Here is a 22,792-nt window from a genome sequence, read left to right on the forward strand (position 1 = left end):
GGGAGAGGGACAGGGGCAGGGTCACGGGGAGTGGGACAGGGGCAGTGTCACGGGGAGAGGGACCGCGGCTGGGTTACGGGGAGAGGGACAGGGGCAGGGTCACGGGGAGAGGGACCGGGGCTGGGTCACGGGGAGTGGGACCGCGGCAGGGTCACAGGGAGAGGGACAGGGGCAGTGTCACGGGGAGAGGGACAGGGGCAGGGTCACGGGGAGAGGGACAGGGGCAGTGTCACAGGGAGAGGGACAGGGGCAGTGTCACGGGGAGTGGGACAGGGGCAGGGTCACGGGGAGTGGGACCGGGGCAGGGTCACGGGGAGATGGACCGGGGCAGTGTCACGGGGAGAGGGACCGGGGCAGGGTCACGGGGAGACGGACCGGGGCAGTGTCACGGGGAGAGGGACAGGGGCAGTGTCTTAGGGAGAGGGACAGGGGCAGGGTCACAGGGAGAGGGACCGGGGCAGGGTCACGGGGAGATGGACCGGGGCAGGGTCACGGGGAGACGGACCGGGGCAGTGTCACGGGGAGAGGGACAGGGGCAGTGTCATGGGGAGAGGGACAGGGGCAGTGTCACGGGGAGAGGGACAGGGGCAGGGTCACAGGGAGAGGGACAGGGGCAGTGTCACGGGGAGAGGGACAGGGGCAGTGTCACGGGGAGAGGGACAGGGGCAGTGTCTTAGGGAGAGGGACAGGGGCAGTGTCACGGGGAGTGGGACCGCGGCAGGGACACGAGGAGAGGGACAGGGGCAGGGTCACAGGAAGAGGGACAGGGGCAGTGTCACGGGGAGCGGGACAGGGGCAGTGTCACGGGGAGAGGGACAGGGGCAGGGTCACAGGGAGAGGGACAGGGGCAGGGTCACGGGGAGAGGGACAGGGGCAGTGTCACAGGGAGAGGGACAGGGGCAGTGTCACACGGAGAGGGACAGGGGCAGTGTCACAGGGAGTGGGACAGGGGCAGTGTCACGGGGAGTGGGACAGGGGCAGTGTCTTAGGGAGAGGGACAGGGGCAGTGTCACGGGGAGAGGGACAGGGGCAGTGTCACGGGGAGAGGGACAGGGGCAGGGTCACAGGGAGAGGGACAGGGGCAGGATCACGGGGAGAGGGACAGGGGCTGGGTCACGGGGAGTGGGACAGGGGCAGTGTCTTAGGGAGAGGGACAGGGGCAGTGTCTTAGGGATAGGGACAGGGGCAGTGTCTTAGGGAGTGGGACAGGGGCAGTGTCACGGGGAGTGGGACAGGGGCAGTGTCACAGGGAGAGGGACAGGGGCAGTGTCACGGGGAGAGGGACAGGGGCAGTGTCACGGGGAGAGGGACAGGGGCAGGGTCACAGGGAGAGGGACAGGGGCAGGATCACGGGGAGAGGGACAGGGGCAGTGTCACGGGGAGTGGGACAGGGGCAGTGTCTTAGGGAGAGGGACAGGGGCAGTGTCTTAGGGAGAGGGACAGGGGCAGTGTCATGGGGAGAGGGACAGCGGCAGTGTCACAGGGAGAGGGACCGGGGCAGGGTCACAGGGAGAGGGACAGGGGCAGTGTCACGGGGAGAGGGACAGGGGCAGGGTCACGGGGAGAGGGACAGGGGCAGGGTCACAGGGAGAGGGACCGGGGCAGGGTCACAGGGAGAGGGACAGGGGCAGTGTCACGGGGAGAGGGACAGGGGCAGTGTCTTAGGGAGTGGGACAGGGGCAGTGTCTTAGGGAGAGGGACAGGGGCAGTGTCTTAGGGAGAGGGACAGGGGCAGTGTCATGGGGAGAGGGACAGCGGCAGTGTCACGGGGAGAGGGACAGGGGCAGGGTCACAGGGAGAGGGACCGGGGCAGGGTCACAGGGAGAGGGACAGGGGCAGTGTCACGGGGAGAGGGACAGGGGCAGTGTCACGGGGAGTGGGACCGCGGCTGGGTCACGAGGAGAGGGACCAGTTTTATCCCTCTCAGAGAGAGCTAACACGAGTGTGTGTAGTGAGCTTCCTACCTCACTCGTGTGATCTCTATGTGTTGTAGTTGCCCACCGTGAGGCAAAGACCCTTGTTATTTACCTTATCTGAGCCCCTCATAGTTTTATAACCCCTCAATCAGGGCACCCCTTAGCACTCCGGTCCTAGCCTATCCGGCCTCTCCCAATAACCCAAACCCTCCAGACCAGCAACGCTCTGAGGAAGGTGGCTACTTCATTAGAAAAACTCAATCAACTTTGGGAGACACGATTTCCCCCCAAGCCATGCTGACTATCCCTAATCATTCCTTGCCCTTCTATTTGCGTGTGAGACATAGAGACTGAGAGACGTACAGCACGGAAACAGACCCTTCGGTCCAACCCGTCCATACTATCCCAGATATCCCAACCCAATCCAGTCCCACCTGCCAGCACCTGGCCCATGTCCCTCCAAACCCTTCCTATTCATATACACATCTAAATGCCTCTTAAATGTTGTAATTGTACCAGTCTCTACCACATCCTCTGGCAGCTCATTCTATACACGTACCACCCTCTGTGTGAAAAAGTTGCCCCTTAGGTCTCTTTTATATCTTTCCCCTCTCACCCTAAACCAATGCCCTCTAGTTCTGGACTCCCTGACCCCAGGGAAAAGACTTTGTCTATTTATCCTATCCATGCCCCTGATGATTTTATAAACCTCTATAAGGTCACCCCTCAGCCTCCGACGCTCCAGGGAAAACAGCCCCAGCCTGTTCAGCCTCTCCCTGTAGCTCAGACCCTCCAACCCTGGCAACATCCTTGTTTATCCTTTCTGAACCCTTTCAAGTTTCACAACATCTTTTCTTCCAGAATCACCTCCAGTAGCGTACCCACCACCAAAGTCAGACCAACAGGGCTATAGTTCCCAGGTCTCTCCTTCCAGGCTTTTCTTGACAATGGTACAACATTAGCCCACCTCCAGTCCTCCGGCACCTCATCCTTGTCTGTCAATGAGGCAAATATTTCTGCGAGAGCCCGCCCCGCAATTCCCTCCCGAACTCTCCCCAACTCTCCCACCACTTTGCTGCATTAATACACACTGGCCAGAGTGATTAAGGAAACAGAAGAGCCCTGAATTTATAAACAGGACAGGAACAGGCCATCGGGCCCGAAACAGTCAGTGAGACCGTGGCTGGTCTGATTTTAACTTCAACTCCGCATTCCTCCCCACCTTGATAATCTTTCAGCCTCCCCACCTTGGTAGTCAGAAATCTGTCTCCCAGACCTTCAAAATATTTCAAACCCCTGCATCCACTCTCTGCCTTTTCAAGACCAGATTTTCAAAGAGTCTCAACCCTCCTCACCTGTGCCTGAAGTGGACGACCCCACCTGCCTCTTAAGATTTTAAACAATCTGACAGTTCCTGTTCTCACAGAGGGTGGAGTCCAGATCATGTAAATCCTAGGCTGCTTTTCACACCCTATAAAACTGCTGAGCTTCTTGCTCTGAGCTCAAAGCCAGGTAGGACTTCCCAAGGACTGGTCTCACATTGTTTTGAAATTCTAGCGCGGCCGAACTGTCAGAGAGTCAACTCCCAAGATGAAATACCTCCTGCTACTCGGATTTGCCCTGGCTGCCTGTTTCATGTTGGGTAAGAGAGCGAGGAACCAGTCAGAAATGTTTAAATGCAAAAGGTACTGCTGAGGCTGGGAATCGAAATTGCTGGAGAAATTCAGTGCAGAGTGAAATGTTTCGGGTCCAACACTGAAGAATAAGCCACGTTTGGAATATTGGGTGCAATTCTGGTCTCCTTCCTCTTGGAAGGATGTTGTGAAACTTGAAAAGGTTCAGAAAAGATTTACAAGGATGTTGCCAGGGTTGGAGGATCTGAGCTACAGGGAGAGGCTGAACAGGCTGGGGCTGTTTTCCCTGGAGTGTCGGAGGCTGAGGGGTGACCTTATAGAGGTTTACAAAATTATGAGGGGCACGGATAGGGGGAATAGACAAAGTCTCTTCCCTGGGGTCAGGGAGCCTGGAACTAGAGGGTATAGGTATAGGGTGAAAGAGGAAAGATAGCATGAGGCAACTTTTTCACACAGAGGGTGGTGCGTGTATGGAATGAGGTGTCAGAGGATGTGGTGGAGGCTGGTACAATTACAGCATTTAGAGGCATTTGGATGGGTATATGAATAGGAAGAGTTTGGAGGGATACGGGCCGGGTGCTGGCAGGTGGGACTAGATTGGGTTGGGATATCTGGTCGGCATGGACGGGTTGGACCGAAGGGTCTGTTTCTGTTCTGTACAGCTCTGTGACTCTGACTCAGTGTTGGGGAATGGAGTCACTTTGGTCACGAGAAGCTAATTCCATTTCTCTCCCTCTCTGTTGGGAGACATTGCCAGAGCTGCTGAGTCCCTTCAGCCCGTTCTAACTGTGCTAGTTTAAATCATTCTGCCTTGGTTGGTCGCTGGGTCAGCCTGTGCGACTGGCTTTTTGAAGCAAGCTCACGATGAATGTTAAAACCGAACCCTCCATTGTAAGGGTGTTGGCAGGGTACTCCCAGGGAGAGCTGGAGACTGAAACAACATTCTCAAAAACAACAAGGGACACTCCCATCAGAAAATCACCCAACTATGATGATGGGGTGGGGTAGGGTGGAGGGGACGGGGGATGAGTGGACTGAGAGGTGGGGGAGGGGGTTAAAAGGCTGCCACAGACTGGATGGACACTGAAGATTCCAATCCTTGACATACCTCAGCTGAAGTGCTGGTCTCACGGGAGTGACTGAGGATTGTCCACTGACATTCTGTTGTGGGAGGGGTGAGGGGGTTAATGGCACACCCTCACAGTTAGAGGGGCGACGATGGGAGCAACAGACACATTCCTTTACTCAAAGGCAGGGCTAGAACTCAGTGCGGAGATGACTTTTTTTTTGAAAGAAAGACCCGTTTAGCTTCTGCCACGATAACTTTTCCGTAGTGAAACCGCCATCAGAAGCTGCAAGGCTGAAGTGTCAGTGTGTTTGTAAGATTGGGACTGAGCACCTGTCACCACCATGCAGGTGGGGGTGTGTTCCAGCTGACACACAGAAGGCAGCAAAATCAGGGAAGACGCAGGGCATGTCCGATACACAGCAGGAAAGATGGGATCGAGCTAAACACTGACAGAAAAGGGGAGGCAGGGAATGTGCAGAGGTCGTTTCATAAACACTCTGTCTCCAGTTTTACAGAGAACATCCTGCAGAATGCTGTTTTGTACAGAAAGCTGATAAATCACAGGGAACCTTGAGGATCCTGAATTTCCTGTGCTCAGTTCCCAAGCCCAATGTTGATTATCCCTCCTTAAGAAGGTGGGGGTGAGCTGCATTTACTGCCCCCTGTCCCTAGTTACCCCCCTTGAGAAGGTGGGGGTGAGCTGCATTTACTGCCCCTGTCCCTAGTTGCCCCCCCCTTGAGAAGGTGGGGGTGAGCTGCATTTACTGCCTCTGTCCCTAGTTACCCCCCTTGAGAAGGTAGGGGTGAGCTGCATTTACTGCCCCCTGTCCCTAGTTGCCCCTCCCTTAAGAAGGTGGGGGTGAGCTGCATTTACTGCCCCTGTCCCTAGTTGCCCCCCCTTGAGAAGGTGGGGGTGAGCTGCATTTACTGCCCCTGTCCCTAGTTGCCCCCCCTTGAGAAGGTGGGGGTGAGCTGCATTTACTGCACCCTGTCCCTAGTTGCCCCTCCCTTAAGAAGGTGGGGGTGAGCTGCATTTACTGCCCCTGTCCCTAGTTTTCCCCCACCTTGAGAAGGTGGGGGTGAGCTGCATTTACTGCCCCCTGTCCCTAGTTACCCCCATTGAGTAGGTGGGGGTGAGCTGCATTTACTGCCCCCTGTCCCTAGTTACCCCCATTGAGAAGGTGGGGGTGAGCTGCATTTACTGCCCCTGTCCCTAGTTGCCCCCCCTTAAGAAGGTGGGGAGAGCTGCATTTACTGCCCCTGTCCCTAGTTGCCCTCCTTGAGAGGTTGGGGGTGAGCTGCATTTCCTGCCCCTGTCCCTAGTTGCCCCCCCTTGAGAAGGTGGGGGTGAGCTGCATTTCCTGCCCCTGTCCCTAGTTGCCCCCCCTTGAGAAGGTGGGGGTGAGCTGCATTTCCTGCCCCTGTCCCTAGTTGCCCCCCCCTTGAGAAGGTGGGGGTGAGCTGCATTTCCTGCCCCTGTCCCTAGTTGCCCCCCCCTTGAGAAGGTGGGGGTGAGCTGCATTTCCTGCCCCTGTCCCTAGTTGCCCCCCTTGAGAAGGAGGGGGTGAGCTGCCTTCTTGAACCGCTGCAGTCCATGTGCTGTGGGTAGACCCACAACGTCCCTTAGGGAGGGAATTCCAGGATTGGGACCCAGCCCCACTGAAGGAACGGCCGATATATTTCCAAGTCGGGATGCTGAGTGATTACGGGGTTAGAGTTACAGTTAGAGTTAGACTTTAGGTTGCAGTTAGGGGTTAGAGTTAGGGTTAGAGTTAGAGCAAGGGTTCGGATTAAAGTTAGGGTTAAGAGTTAAGAGTTAGTTAGGTTATGGTTAGGGTTGAGAGTTCGATCTAGGGTTAAAGTTAGGGTTAGGGGTTAGCATTAGGGCTTAGAGTAAGTGATAGGAGGGCAACTTGTAGGGGGTAGTGTTCCCATGGATCTGCTGTCCCTTGTCCAGATGGAAGTGGCCATGGGTTTGGAAGGTGCTGTCTGAGGATCTGCAGGGCGTCACATAGATAGTGCGCACTGCTGTTACTGAGCGTCGGGGGGTGGAGGGAGGGGATGTTTGGGGAGTTTCTGCAGGGTACCTTGTAGATGGTACACACTGCTGTTACTGAGTGTCGGGGGGTGGAGGGAGGGGATGTTTGGGGAGTTTCTGCAGGGTACCTTGTAGATGGTACACACTGCTGTTACTGAGTGTCGGGGGGTGGAGGGAGGGGATGTTTGGGGAGTTTCTGCAGGGTACCTTGTAGATGGTACACACTGCTGTTACTGAGCGTCGGGGGGTGGAGGGAGGGGATGTTTGGGGAGTTTCTGCAGGGTATCTTGTAGATGATACACACTGCTGTTACTGAGTGTCGGGGGGGTGGAGGGAGGGGATGTTTGGGGAGTTTCTGCAGGGTATCTTGTAGATGGTACACACTGCTGCTACTGAGCGTCGGGGGGTGGAGGGAGGGGATGTTTGGGGAGTTTCTGCAGGGTATCTTGTAGATGATACACACTGCTGTTACTGAGTGTCGGGGGGTGGAGGGAGGGGATGTTTGGGGAGTTTCTGCAGGGTACCTTGTAGATGGTACACACTGCTGTTACTGAGTGTCGGGGGGTGGAGGGAGGGGATGTTTGGGGAGTTTCTGCAGGGTACCTTGTAGATGGTACACACTGCTGCTACTGAGCGTCGGGGGGTGGAGGGAGGGGATGTTTGGGGAGTTTCTGCAGGGTATCTTGTAGATGGTACACACTGCTGTTACTGAGCGTCGGGGGGTGGAGGGAGGGGATGTTTGGGGAGTTTCTGCAGGGTACCTTGTAGATGGTACACACTGCTGCTACTGAGTGTCGGGGGGTGGAGGGAGGGGATGTTTGGGGAGTTTCTGCAGGGTACCTTGTAGATGGTACACACTGCTGCTACTGAGCGTCGGGGGGTGGAGGGAGGGGATGTTTGGGGAGTTTCTGCAGGGTATCTTGTAGATGGTACACACTGCTGTTACTGAGTGTCGGGGGGTGGAGGGAGGGGATGTTTGGGGAGTTTCTGCAGGGTACCTTGTAGATGGTACACACTGCTGCTACTGAGCGTCGGGGGGTGGAGGGAGGGGATGTTTGGGGAGTTTCTGCAGGGTATCTTGTAGATGGTACACACTGCTGTTACTGAGCGTCGGGGGGGTGGAGGGAGGGAATGTTTGGGGAGTTTCTGCAGGGTATCTTGTAGATGGTACACACTGCTGTTACTGAGCGTCAGGGGGGGGTGGAGGGAGGGGATGTTTGGGGAGTTTCTGCAGGGTATCTTGTAGATGGTACACACTGCTGTTACTGAGTGTCGGGGGCTGGAGGGAGGGGATGTTTGGGGAGTTTCTGCAGGGTATCCTGTAGATGGTACACACTGCTCTTACTGAGCATTGGGGGGTGGAGGGAGGGGATGTTTGGGGATGTGGTGCCAATCAAGTGGGGGCTGCTTTGTCCCTGGATGGTGTTGAGCTTCTTGAGTGTTGTTGGAGCTGCCCCCATCCGGGAAAAGTGGGGAGTATTCCCGCTGACTGCTGAGTTACGGATGATGGACAGCTGGTGGGAAGCGAGGAGGTGAACGATGCCACACAGAATTCCCAATCTCAGATCCCCAGGAGCTCTGTCTGTACATGGCTAATCCCGAGCACAACATTGGCATGATTGTAGGAAGTGGTAAGAACACTCCTTAGCAGTTGAAGGTAGAGGGAAAGTCCCTTTGGGGCTTACCTCCTCCAACCCAGTAACATGTGGCAAAATGGCTCAGTGGTTAGCACTATTGCCTCACAGCTCTAGGGACCCGGCTTCGATTCCATCCTTGGATGACTATCTGTGTGGAGTTTGTACATTCTCCCCGTGCCAGCCTGGGTTTCCACTTGGTGCTCCGGTTCCACCAACGGTCCAGGGATGTGCAGATCAGGATTCATTAGCCATGGAAAATTGTCCCATAGTGCCCAGGGATGTGTAAGTTAAGGTGGATTGGCCATGGGAAATTGTCCCATAGTGCCCAGGGATGTGCAGGTTAGGGTGGATTGGCCATGGGAAATTGTCCCATAGTGTCCAGGGATGTGCAGGTTAGGGTGGGTTGGTCATGGGGAATTGTCCCATAGTGCCCGGGGATGTGCAGGTTAGGGTGGATTGGCCAGGGGAAATTGTCCCATAGTGTCCAGGGATGTTCAGGTTAGGGTGGGTTGGTCATGGGGAATTGTCCCATAGAGCCCAGGGATGTGCAGGTTAGGGTGGGTAGGCCAGGGGAAATTGTCCCATAGAGCCCAGGGATGTGCAGGTTAGGGTGGATTGGCCATGGGAAATTGTCCCATAGTGTCCAGGGATGTGCAGGTTAGGGTGGGTTGGTCATGGGAAGTTGTCCCATAGTGTCCAGGGATGTGCAGGTTAGGGTGGATTGGCCATAGAAAATTGTCCCATAGTGTCCAAAGATGTGCAGGTTAGGGTGGATTGGCCAGGGGAAATTGTCCCATAGTGCCCAGGGATGTGTAGGTTAGGGTGGATTGGTCATGGGAAATTGTCCAATCATGTGCCAGGGATGTGCAGGTTAGGGTGGATTGGCCATGGGAAATTGTCCCATAGTGCCCAGGGATGTGTAGGTTAGGGAGGATTGGTCATGGGAAATTGTCCCACAGTGCCCAGGGATGTGCAGGTTAGGGTGGATTGGCCATGGGAAATTGTCCCTTAGTGTCCTAGGGATGTGCAGGTTAGGGTGGATTGGCCATGGGAAATTGTCCCTTAGTGTCCCAGGGATGTGCAGGTTAGGGTGGATTGGCCATGGGAAATTGTCCCATAGTGCCCAGGGATGTGTAGGTTAGGGTGGATTGGTCATGGGAAATTGTCCCATAGTGTCCAGGGATGTATAGGTTAGGTTGGATTGGCCATGGGAAATTGTCCCATAGTGTCTAGGGATATGTAGGTTAGGGTGGATTGGCCATGGAAAATTATCCCATAAAGTCCAGGGATGTACAGGTTAGGGTGGATTAGACATGGAAAATTGTCCTATAGTGCCCAGGGAAGTGCAGGTTAGGGTGGATTGGACATGGGAAATTGTTCCATAGAGCCCAGGGGTGTGTAGGTTAGGGTGGATTGGCCATGGGAAATTGTCCCATAATGCCCAGGGATGTACAGGTTTGGGTGGATTGGTCATGGGAAATTGTCCCATAGTGCCCAGGGATGTGCAGGTGAGGGTGGATTGGCCATGGGAAATTGTCCCATAGTGCCCAGGGATGTACAGGTTAGGGTGGATTGGTCATGGGAAATTGTCCCATAGTGCCCAGGGATGTGCAGGTTAGGGTGGATTAGACATGGAAAATTGTCCTATAGTGCTCAGGGAAGTGCAGGTTAGGGTGGAATGGCCATGGGAAATTGTTCCATAGAGCCCAGGGGTGTGCAGGTTAGGGTGGATTGGCCATGGGAAATTGTCCCATAGTGTCCAGAGATGTGTAGGTTAGGGTGGATTGGCCATGGAAAATTGTCCCATAGTGCCCAGGGATGTACAGCTTAGGGTGGATTGGCCATGGGAAATTGTCCCATAGTGCCCAGGGATGTACAGGTTAGGGTGGATTGGCCATGGGAAATTGTCCCATAGTGCCCAGGGATGTGCAGGTTAGAGTGGATTGGCCATGGGAAATTGTCCCATAGTGTCCAGAGATGTGCAGGTTAGGGTGGATTGGCCATGGGAAATTGTCCCATAGTGTCCAGGGATGTACAGGTTAGGGTGGATTGGCCATGGAAAATTGTCCCATCGTGTCCAGGGATGTGTAGGTTAGGGTGGATTGACCATGGGAAATTGTCCCATAGTGTCTAGGGATATGAAGGTTAGGGTGGATTGGCCATGGAAAATTATCCCATAAAGTCCAGGGATGTACAGGTTAGGGTGGATTAGACATGGAAAATTGTCCTATAGTGCCCAGGGAAGTGCAGGTTAGGGTGGATTGGACATGGGAAATTGTTCCATAGAGCCCAGGGGTGTGTAGGTTAGGGAGGATTGGTCATGGGAAATTGTCCCACAGTGCCCAGGGATGTGCAGGTTAGGGTGGATTGGCCATGGGAAATTGTCCCTTAGTGTCCTAGGGATGTGCAGGTTAGGGTGGATTGGCCATGGGAAATTGTCCCTTAGTGTCCCAGGGATGTGCAGGTTAGGGTGGATTGGCCATGGGAAATTGTCCCACAGTGCCCAGGGATGTGTAGGTTAGGGTGGATTGATCATGGGAAATTGTCCCATAGTGTCCAGGGATGTATAGGTTAGGTTGGATTGGCCATGGGAAATTGTCCCATAGTGTCTAGGGATATGTAGGTTAGGGTGGATTGGCCATGGAAAATTATCCCATAAAGTCCAGGGATGTACAGGTTAGGGTGGATTAGACATGGAAAATTGTCCTATAGTGCCCAGGGAAGTGCAGGTTAGGGTGGATTGGCCATGGGAAATTGTTCCATAGAGCCCAGGGGTGTGTAGGTTAGGGTGGATTGGCCATGGGAAATTGTCCCATAATGCCCAGGGATGTACAGGTTAGGGTGGATTGGTCATGGGAAATTGTCCCATAGTGCCCAGGGATGTGCAGGTGAGGGTGGATTGGCCATGGGAAATTGTCCCATAGTGCCCAGGGATGTACAGGTTAGGGTGGATTGGTCATGGGAAATTGTCCCATAGTGCCCAGGGATGTGCAGGTTAGGGTGGATTAGACATGGAAAATTGTCCTATAGTGCTCAGGGAAGTGCAGGTTAGGGTGGAATGGCCATGGGAAATTGTTCCATAGAGCCCAGGGGTGTGCAGGTTAGGGTGGATTGGCCATGGGAAATTGTCCCATAGTGTCCAGAGATGTGTAGGTTAGGGTGGATTGGCCATGGAAAATTGTCCCATAGTGCCCAGGGATGTACAGCTTAGGGTGGATTGGCCATGGGAAATTGTCCCATAGTGCCCAGGGATGTACAGGTTAGGGTGGATTGGCCATGGGAAATTGTCCCATAGTGCCCAGGGATGTGCAGGTTAGAGTGGATTGGCCATGGGAAATTGTCCCATAGTGTCCAGAGATGTGCAGGTTAGGGTGGATTGGCCATGGGAAATTGTCCCATAGTGTCCAGGGATGTACAGGTTAGGGTGGATTGGCCATGGAAAATTGTCCCATCGTGTCCAGGGATGTGTAGGTTAGGGTGGATTGACCATGGGAAATTGTCCCATAGTGTCTAGGGATATGAAGGTTAGGGTGGATTGGCCATGGAAAATTATCCCATAAAGTCCAGGGATGTACAGGTTAGGGTGGATTAGACATGGAAAATTGTCCTATAGTGCCCAGGGAAGTGCAGGTTAGGGTGGATTGGCCATGGGAAATTGTTCCATAGAGCCCAGGGGTGTGTAGGTTAGGGTGAAGTGGCCATGGGAAATTGTCCCATAGTGTCCCAGGGATGTGTAGGTTAGGGTGGATTGGCCATGGGAAATTGTCCCATAGTGCTCAGGGATGTGCAGGTTAGGGTGGATTGGTCATGGGAAATTGTCCAATCATGTGCCAGAGATGTGCAGGTTAGGGTGGATTGGCCATGGGAAATTGCCCCATAGTGTCCCAGGGATGTGCAGGTTAGGGTGGATTGGCCATGGGAAATTGTCCCATAGTGCCCAGGGATGTACAGGTTAGGGTGGATTGGCCATGGGAAATTGTCCCATAGTGTCCAGGGATGTACAGGTTAGGGTGGATTGTCCACGGGAAATTGTCCCATAGTGCCCAGGGATGAGCAGGTTTGGGTGGATTGGCCATGGGAAATTGTCCCATAGTGTCCAGGGATGTGCAGGTTAGGGTGGATTGGGCATGGAAAATTGTCCCATAGTGCCAAGGGATTTACAGGTTAGGGTGGATTGGCCATGGGAAATTGTCCCATAGTGCCCAGAGATGTACAGGTTAGGGTGGATTGGTCATGGGAAATTGTCCCATAGTGCCCAGGGATGTGCAGGTTAGGGTGGATTGGCCATGGGAAATTGTCCCATAGTGCCCAGGGAAGTGCAGGTGAGGGTGGATTGGCCATGGGAAATTGTCCCATAGTGCCCAGGGATGTGTAGGTTAGGGTGGATTGGCCATGGGAAATTGTCCCATAGTGCTCAGGGATGTGCAGGTTAGGGTGGATTGGTCATGGGAAATTGTCCAATCATGTGCCAGAATGGATTGGTCATGGGAAATTGTCCAATCATGTGCCAGGAATGTGCAGGTTAGGGTGGATTGGCCATCGGAAATTGTCCCATAGTGTCCAGGGATGTACAGGTTAGGGTGGATTGGCCATGGGAAATTGTCCCATAGTGTCCAGTGATGTACAGGTTAGGGTGGATTGGCCATGGGAAATTGTCCCATAGTGTCTAGGGATGTACAGGTTAGGGTGGATTGGCCATGGGAAATTGTCCCATAGTGTCCCTGGGATTTGCAGGTTAGGGTGGATTCGACATGGAAAATTATCCTCTAGTGCCCAGGGAAGTGCAGGTTAGGGTGGATTGGCCATGGGAAATTGTCCCATAGTGCCCAGGGATGTGCAGGTTCGGGTGGATTGGCCATGGGAAATTGTCCCATCGTGCCCAGGGATGTACAGGTTAGGGTGGATTGTCCATGGGAAATTGTCCCATAGTGCCCAGGGATGTGCAGGTTAGGGTGGATTGGCCATGGGAAATTGTCCCATAGTGCCCAGGGATTTACAGGTTAGGGTGGATTGGTCATGGGAAATTGTCCCATAATGCCCAGGGATGTGCAGGTTAGGGTGGATTGGCCATGGGAAATTGTCCCATATTGCCCAGGGATGTGCTGTTTAGGGTGGGTTGGCCATGGGAAATTGTCCCATATTGCCCAGGGATGTGTAGGTTAGGGTGGATTGGCCATGGGGAATTGTCCCATAGTGCCCAGGGATGTATAGGTTAGGGTGGATTGTCCATGGGAAATTGTCCCATAGTGTCCAGGGATGTGCAGGTTAGGGTGAATTGGCCATGGGAAATTGTCCCATAGTGCCCAGGGATGTACAGGTTAGGGTGGATTGGCCATGGGAAATTGTCCCATATTGCCCAGGGATGTACAGGTTAGGGTGGATTGGCCATGGGAAATTGTCCCGTAGTGCCCAGGGATGTGCAGGTTAGGGTGGATTGGCCATGGGAAATTGTCCCATAGTGCCCAGGGATGTACAGGTTAGGGTGGATTGTCCATGGGAAATTGTCCCATAGTGCCCAGGGATGTGCAGGTTCGGGTGGATTGGCCATGGGAAATTGTCCCATAGTGCCCAGGGATGTACAGGTTAGGGTGGATTGTCCATGGGAAATTGTCCCATAGTGTCCAGGGATGTGCAGGTTAGGGTGGATTGGCCATGGGAAATTGTCCCATAGTGCCCAGGGATGTGCTGTTTAGGTTGGGTTGGCCATGGGAAATTGTCCCATAATGCCCAGGGATGTGCAGGTTAGGGTGGATTGGCCATGGGAAATTGTCCCATATTGCCCAGGGATGTGCTGTTTAGGGTGGGTTGGCCATGGGAAATTGTCCCATATTGCCCAGGGATGTGTAGGTTAGGGTGGATTGGCCATGGGGAATTGTCCCATAGTGCCCAGGGATGTATAGGTTAGGGTGGATTGTCCATGGGAAATTGTCCCATAGTGTCCAGGGATGTGCAGGTTAGGGTGAATTGGCCATGGGAAATTGTCCCATAGTGCCCAGGGATGTACAGGTTAGGGTGGATTGGCCATGGGAAATTGTCCCATAGTGCCCAGGGATGTACAGGTTAGGGTGGATTGGCCATGGGAAATTGTCCCGTAGTGCCCAGGGATGTGCAGGTTAGGGTGGATTGGCCATGGGAAATTGTCCCATAGTGCCCAGGGATGTACAGGTTAGGGTGGATTGTCCATGGGAAATTGTCCCATAGTGTCCAGGGATGTGCAGGTTAGGGTGGATTGGCCATGGGAAATTGTCCCATAGTGCCCAGGGATGTGCAGGTTCGGGTGGATTGGCCATGGGAAATTGTCCCATAGTGCCCAGGGATGTACAGGTTAGGGTGGATTGGCCATGGGAAATTGTCCCATAGTGCCCAGGGATGTGCAGGTTAGGGTGGATTGGCCATGGGAAATTGTCCCATAGTGTCCAGTGATGTGTAGGTTAGGGTGGATTGGCCACGGGAAATTGTCCCATCGTGTCCAGGGATGTGTCGTCATCATTGGAGGAACTGATGTTGGACTGGGATATATAAGGTTAAAAATCCCACCACACCAGATTCTCGTTGAACAGGTTTAACTGGCAACACTAGCTTTGGGAGATTGTTGAGCAGAATCATGCAATGCTGAATTTCCAGCAGCAGAGATGCAGTGTCATGGAATGAATATTAAACAGGTCAAGCTTCGGTTTTCATCTCTTCGAATGACCATGTTAGGTCCCGTTCCTTCGTGTGTAAATCCCAGAACTTGGTTCAACTTATATTTTTCGAGGTATATTTTAACAATAGGTGTCATCTCAGCTCAGATAATACATTTAAAGTGTGAAAATAAAGTTTATCTGTGTCCCAATGTGAGGTCCGACTGATTCCATTCTGAAAGTGGGAGTGGGTGAGCCATCAGGTTTACAGGGACTCTCTTTGGAGGGTCAGTGTGGACCCGATGGACTGATATTCCCCCCCCCCACCCCCTGCGAATGTCCCAAACAATGGGAGCCCCACCCTGTCGCTCCCCTGCTGCGATGATTGTATTTGAAGTGAATTTGCAGCAGTTTCCATGTCGACGCCATGGACAGACAGAATGGGACAAGTCAGTGCACTACACCTGGAGCCCAGCCACCAGCGCAGCCTCGGGCCAGTCCCACCCAGTGGGGATTGGAGGCCAGGGATCTGGAGAGATTCCAACCCAGACTGGTGAACCCAGCCAAAGCTCGGGAGAGTGGGGCTGGGCACGGACTATGTCTAAGGAAGGGGTTGACGGACTCCTGAGGGGGAAGGTGATTCAGGACGACAGCATGTCCACGCCAAAGTCAGATCGAATGATCTGATTGGACAGCAGTGCATGGCCAAGCACTGTGCGCTCCTTAACTCAGTGTGTTACACCTCAGGCAGGAGTCACCTATCCTGAGAGGGAGGGACTCCGCCAAGAGACATTAGCAACCACAGGTCCTGGAGCTGGAAAAACTGACAGTGTCTCTTACCTCCACCCCCCAACCCCCCCCCACCCACCCCATTCACCACCCCTCAACCCTAATGGACAGGCACAACAGAGGGTGCCAACTGAGATGGAATTGGGGCAAGGAGAGGGGTATCTAGAGTCAGAAGCTCAGTGCAGGGGGCAGGGCAAGGAGTCTACGTAGGACTCACATGATAGAGGGCAGCGAGAAGGGGAAACAAACTCACAGGATGGGGGGGGACAGGGGGAGGGGGGGATTGGGAACAGACTCTCAGGGTGGGGGGGGGGGGGACAGGGGGAGGGGGGGATTGGGAACAGACTCTCAGGGTGGGGGGGGGGGGGACAGGGGGAGAGAGGGGGATTGGGAACAGACTCTCAGGGTGGGGGGGGGACAGGGGGAGAGGGGGGGATTGGGAACAGACTCTCAGGGTGGGGGGGGACAGGGGGAGAGGGGGGATTGGGAACAGACTCTCAGGGTGGGGGGGGGACAGGGGGAGAGGGGGGGATTGGGAACAGACTCTCAGGGTGGGGGGGGACAGGGGGAGAGGGGGGGATTGGGAACAGACTCTCAGGGTGGGGGGGGACAGGGGGAGAGGGGGGATTGGGAACAGACTCTCAGGGTGGGGGGGGGACAGGGGGAGAGGGGGGATTGGGAACAGACTCTCAGGGTGGGGGGGGGAGGGGGGGGGGGGGGGGGGGAGCGGGGGGGGGGGGGAGGGGGGGGGGGGGGGGGAGCTGGGGGGGGGGAGGGGGGGGGGGGGGGGAGGCGGGGGGGGGGGGGGGGGGGGGGGGGGGGGGGAGGGGGGGGGGGGGGGGGGGGGGTGGGGAGCGGGGGGGGGGGGGGGGGGGGGGGGAGGGGGGGGGGGGGGGGGGGGGGGGGGAGGTCGGGGGGGGGGGAGGGGGGGGGGGGGGGAGCGGGGGGGGGGGACAGGGGGAGGGGGGGATTGGGAACAGACTCTCAGGGTGGGGGGGGGGGGACAGGGGGGGGAGGGGGGGGGGGGGGGAGTGGGGGAACAGACTCTCAGGGTGGGGGGGGACAGGGGGGAGAGGGGGGGGGATTGGGAACAGACTCTCAGGGTGGGGGGGGGGACAGGGGGGAGGGGGGGATTGGGAACAGACTCTCAGGGTGGGGGGGGGACAGGGGGAGGGGGGGGAGTGGGAACAGACTCTCAGGGTGGGGGGGGGGACAGGGGGGAGGGGGGATTGGGAACAGACTCTCAGGGTGGGGGGGGACAGGGGGAGAGGGGGGGATTGGGAACAGACTCTCAGGGTGGGGGGGGGGACAGGGGGGAGAGGGGGGATTGGAACAGACTCTCAGGGTGGGGGGGGGGAGAGGGGGGAGAGGGGGGGATTGGAACAGACTCTCAGGGTGGGGGGGGGGACAGGGGGGAGAGGGGGGGGATTGGGAACAGACTCTCAGGATGGGGGGGGGACAGGGGGAGGGGGGGATTGGGAACAGACTCTCAGGTGGGGGGGGGACAGGGGGAGGGGGGGATGGGGGAACAGACTCTCAGGGTGGGGGGGGGGACAGGGGGAGGGGGGGATTGGGAACAGACTCTCAGGGTGGGGGGGGGACAGGGGGGAGGGGGGGGGATTGGGGAACAGACTCTCAGGGGGTGGGGGGGGGGGGGACGGGGGGAGAGGGGGGATTGGGAACAGACTCTCAGGGTGGGGGGGGGGAGAGGGGGAGAGGGGGGGATTGGGAACAGACTCTCAGGTGGGGGGGGGGACAGGGGGGAGAGGGGGGGATTGGGAACAGACTCGCAGGATGGGGGGGGGGACAGGGGGGAGAGGGGGGATTGGAACAGACTCTCAGGGGGGGGGGGGGGATGGGGGAGGGGAGGGGGGGGGGAGTGGGGGAGACAGACTCTCAGGGTGGGGGGGGGGGACAGGGGGGAGAGGGGGGGGGATTGGGACAGGACTCTCAGGGGTGGGGGGGGGGATGGGGGGAGAGGGGGGGATTGGGAACAGACTCTCAGGGTGGGGGGGGGGCGGAGGGGGGAGAGGGGGGGATTGGGAACAGACCTCAGGGTGGGGGGGGGGACAGGGGGAGAGGGGGGATGGGAACAGACTCTCAGGTGGGGGGGGGGACAGGGGGAGAGGGGGGATTGGGAACAGACTCTCAGGTGGGGGGGGGACGGGGGGAGAGGGGGGGATTGGGAACAGACTCAGGGTGGGGGGGGGGGGGATGGGGGGAGAGGGGGGATTGGGAACAGACTCTCAGGGTGGGGGGGGAGGGAGGGGGGGATTGGGACAGACTCTCAGGTGGGGGGGGGGGATGGGGGAGAGGGGGGGATTGGGAAGAGACTCTCAGGGATGGGGGGGGGGACAGGGGGAGAGGGGGGGATTGGGAACAGACTCTCAGGGGTGGGGGGGGGGGACAGGGGGGGAGAGGGGGGGGATTGGGACAGACTCTCAGGGTGGGGGGGGGGGGGACAGGGGGGGAGAGGGGGGGGATTGGGAACAGACTCTCAGGAGGGGGGGGGGACAGGGGGGAGAGGGGGGATTGGGAACAGACTCTCAGGGTGGGGGGGGGGGATGGGGGGAGAGGGGGGGGGGATTGGGGGAACAGGACTCTCAGGGTGGGGGGGGGGAGGGGGGGAGAGGGGGGGATTGGGGACAGACTCTCAGGGTGGGGGGGGGGAGAGGGGGGGGATTGGGGAACAGACCTCAGGTGGGGGGGGGGGGACTGGGGGGAGAGGGGGGGGATTGGGAAGAGACTCTCAGGGGGGGGGGGGGGGACGGGGGGAGGAGGGGGGGGGAGTGGGAACAGGACTCTCAGGGTGGGGGGGGGGGACAGGGGAGAGGGGGGGATTGGAACAGACTCTCAGGGTGGGGGGGGGACAGGGGGGGAGAGGGGGGGGAGTGGGGAACAGACTCTCAGGGTGGGGGGGACAGGGGGAGAGGGGGGGGATTGGGAACAGACTCTCAGGGTGGGGGGGGGGACAGGGGAGAGGGGGGGGATGGGAACAGACTCTCAGGGTGGGGGGGGGGACAGGGGGGGAGAGGGGGGGGATTGGGAACAGACTCTCAGGGTGGGGGGGGGATGGGGGGGAGGAGGGGGGGATTGGGAACAGACTCTCAGGGTGGGGGGGGACAGGGGGGGAGAGGGGGGGATTGGGGAACAGACTCTCAGGGTGGGGGGGGGGGACTGGGGGGGGAGGGGGGGGGATTGGGAACAGACTCTCAGGGGGGGGGGGGGGGGGGAGCAGGGGGGGGGAGGGGGAGGGGGATTGGGACAGACTCTCAGGGGGAGGGGGGGGGGGGACCAGGGGGGAGGGAGGGGGGGATTGGGAACAGACTCTCAGGGGGGGGGGGGGGGGAGGGGGGGGAGGAGGGGGGATTGGGACGACGCCACGCTCAGGTGGGGGGGGGACAGGGGGGAGAGGGGGGGATTGGGAACAGACTCTCAGGGGGGGGGGGGAGGGGGGAGAGGGGGGGGATTGGGAACAGACTCTCAGGGTGGGGGGGGGGACAGGGGGAGAGGGGGGATTGGGGAACAGACTCTCAGGGGGGTGGGGGGGGGGGACAGGGGGGGAGGAGGGGGGATTGGGAACAGACTCTCAGGGTGGGGGGGGACAGGGGGAGAGGGGGGGATTGGGAACAGACTCTCAGGGTGGGGGGGGGACAGGGGGGAGAGGGGGGGATTGGGAACAGACTCTCAGGGTGGGGGGGGGGACAGGGGGAGAGGGGGATTGGGAACAGACTCTCAGGGTGGGGGGGGGGACAGGGGGAGAGGGGGGGGGATTGGGAACAGACTCTCAGGGTGGGGGGGGGACAGGGGGGAGAGGGGGGGATTGGGAACAGACTCTCAGGGTGGGGGGGGGACAGGGGGAGAGGGGGGGATTGGGAACAGACTCTCAGGGTGGGGGGGGGACAGGGGGGAGAGGGGGGGATTGGGAACAGACTCTCAGGGTGGGGGGGGGACAGGGGGAGAGGGGGGATTGGGAACAGACTCTCAGGTGGGGGGGGAAGGGGGAGAGGGGGGGGATTGGGAACAGACTCTCAGGGTGGGGGGGGACAGGGGGAGGGGGGGGATTGGGAACAGACTCTCAGGGTGGGGGGGGGGGGACAGGGGGAGGGGGGGGATTGGGAACAGACTCTCAGGGTGGGGGGGGGGACCAGGGGGGGAGAGGGGGGGATTGGGAACAGACTCTCAGGGTGGGGGGGGGATGGGGGAGAGGGGGGATTGGGAACAGACTCTCAGGGTGGGGGGGTGGGACAGGGGGAGAGGGGGGGATTGGGAACAGACTCTCAGGGTGGGGGGGGACAGGGGGAGAGGGGGGGATTGGGAACAGACTCTCAGGGTGGGGGGGGGGACAGGGGGGAGAGGGGGGGATTGGGAACAGACTCTCAGGGTGGGGGGGGGGACAGGGGGGAGAGGGGGGGATTGGGAACAGACTCTCAGGGTGGGGGGGGGGACTGGGGGGAGAGGGGGGGATTGGGAACAGACTCTCAGGGTGGGGGGGGGACAGGGGGAGAGGGGGGGATTGGGAACAGACTCTCAGGGTGGGGGGGGGGATAGGGGGGAGAGGGGGGGATTGGGAACAGACTCTCAGGGTGGGGGGGGGGACCTGGGGGAGGAGGGGGGATTGGGAACAGACTCTCAGGGTGGGGGGGGGGACCAGGGGGGAGAGGGGGGGGATTGGGAACAGACTCTCAGGGTGAGGGGGGGGGGACCCAGGGGGGAGAGGGGGGGATTGGGAACAGACTCTCAGGGTGGGGGGGGGACAGGGGGAGAGGGGGGGATTGGGAACAGACTCTCAGGGTGGGGGGGGGACAGGGGGGAGAGGGGGGATTGGGAACAGACTCTCAGGGTGGGGGGGGGATGGGGGAGAGGGGGGATTGGGAACAGACTCTCAGGGTGGGGGGGGGGGACTGGGGGGAGAGGGGGGGGATTGGGAACAGACTCTCAGGGTGGGGGGGGGGACAGGGGGGAGAGGGGGGGATTGGGAACAGACTCTCAGGGTGGGGGGGGGGAAGGGGGGAGAGGGGGGGATTGGGAACAGACTCTCAGGGTGGGGGGGGGGGACAGGGGGAGAGGGGGGGATTGGGAACAGACTCTCAGGGTGGGGGGGGGGACAGGGGGAGAGGGGGGGATTGGGAACAGACTCTCAGGGTGGGGGGGGGGACAGGGGGAGAGGGGGGGATTGGGAACAGACTCTCAGGGTGGGGGGGGGGGACTGGGGGAGAGGGGGGGATTGGGAACAGACTCTCAGGGTGGGGGGGGGGACAGGGGGAGGGGGGGGATTGGGAACAGACTCTCAGGGGTGGGGGGGGGACTGGGGGAGAAGGGGGGATTGGGAACAGACTCTCAGGGTGGGGGGGGGGGGACTGGGGGAGAGGGGGGGATTGGGAACAGACTCTCAGGGTGGGGGGGGGGACAGGGGGAGAGGGGGGATTGGGAACAGACTCTCAGGGTGGGGGGGGGGACAGGGGGAGAGGGGGGGATTGGGAACAGACTCTCAGGGTGGGGGGGGGAAGGGGGGAGAGGGGGGGATGGGACAGAAGGGGGGGGGGGGGCGGGGGGGAGGGGGGGGGATGGGGGGGGTGGGGGGGGGGGGGGGGGGGGGAGGGAGGGGTGGGGGGGGGGGGGGGAGGGGGGGTGGGACAGACTCGGGGTGGGGGGGGGGGGGGGAGGGGGGGGGTGGGAGCTGGGGGGGGGGGAGGGGGAGAGGGGGGGCTGGAGGGGGTGGGGGGGGAGGGGGAGGGGGGGAGGGAGGGGGGTGGGGGGGGATGGGGGGGGGGGGGGGTGGGACGGGGGGGGGGGGGGGGGGGGGGAGAGGGGGGATGGGGAAGCTCTCGGGTGGGGGGGGGGGGGGGGGGGGGGGGGGGTGGGGACAGGGGTGGGGGGGGGGTGGGGGGGGGGGAGGGGGAGGGGGGGGGGGACAGGGGGGGGGGGGGGGGGGGGGATGGGGGGGGGGGGGGGGGGAGGGGGGGGGGGGGGGACGGGGGGGGGGGGGAGGGGGGAGGGGGGGATGGGGGGCTCGGGTGGGGGGGGGGGGGGGGGGGCTGGACGCTCCGGGGGGGGGGGGGGGGAGGGGGGGGGGGCTGGGAAGCCTCGGGGGGGGGGGGGGGGGGGGAGGGGGGGGGGGAGGCGACTCTGGGGGGGGGGGGGGGAGGGGGGAGGGGGGGTGGGACGGCTCAGGGTGGGGGGGGGACAGGGGGAGGGGGGGGTGGGGACAGGGGGGGGGGGGGGGAGGGGGGAGGGGGGGATTGGGACAGACTCTCAGGGTGGGGGGGGACAGGGGGAGAGGGGGGATTGGGAACAGACTCTCAGGGTGGGGGGGGGGACAGGGGGGAGAGGGGGGGATTGGGAACAGACTCTCAGGGTGGGGGGGGGACAGGGGGGAGAGGGGGGGGATTGGGAACAGACTCTCAGGGTGGGGGGGGGACTGGGGGGAGAGGGGGGATTGGGAACAGACTCTCAGGGTGGGGGGGGGAAGGGGGAGAGGGGGGGATTGGGAACAGACTCTCAGGGTGGGGGGGGGACAGGGGGAGGGGGGGATTGGGAACAGACTCTCAGGGTGGGGGGGGGCAGGGGGGGAGGGGGGGATTGGGAACAGACTCTCAGGGTGGGGGGGGGACAGGGGGAGAGGGGGGATTGGGAACAGACTCTCAGGGTGGGGGGGGGGACAGGGGGAGAGGGGGGGATTGGGAACAGACTCTCAGGGTGGGGGGGGGGGACAGGGGGAGAGGGGGGATTGGAACAGACTCTCAGGGTGGGGGGGGGGACAGGGGGGAGAGGGGGGATTGGGAACAGACTCTCAGGGTGGGGGGGGACAGGGGGAGAGGGGGGGATTGGGAACAGACTCTCAGGGTGGGGGGGGGGCAGGGGGGAGAGGGGGGGATTGGGAACAGACTCTCAGGGTGGGGGGGGGGGACAGGGGGAGAGGGGGGATTGGGAACAGACTCTCAGGGTGGGGGGGGGGATGGGGGAGAGGGGGGGATTGGGAACAGACTCTCAGGGTGGGGGGGGGGACAGGGGGAGAGGGGGGGATTGGGAACAGACTCTCAGGGTGGGGGGGGGGACAGGGGGAGAGGGGGGGATTGGGAACAG

The sequence above is a fragment of the Chiloscyllium punctatum genome, chromosome 30, assembly GCF_047496795.1.
Source record: "Chiloscyllium punctatum isolate Juve2018m chromosome 30, sChiPun1.3, whole genome shotgun sequence".
Classification (NCBI taxonomy): Eukaryota; Metazoa; Chordata; class Chondrichthyes; order Orectolobiformes; family Hemiscylliidae; genus Chiloscyllium; species Chiloscyllium punctatum.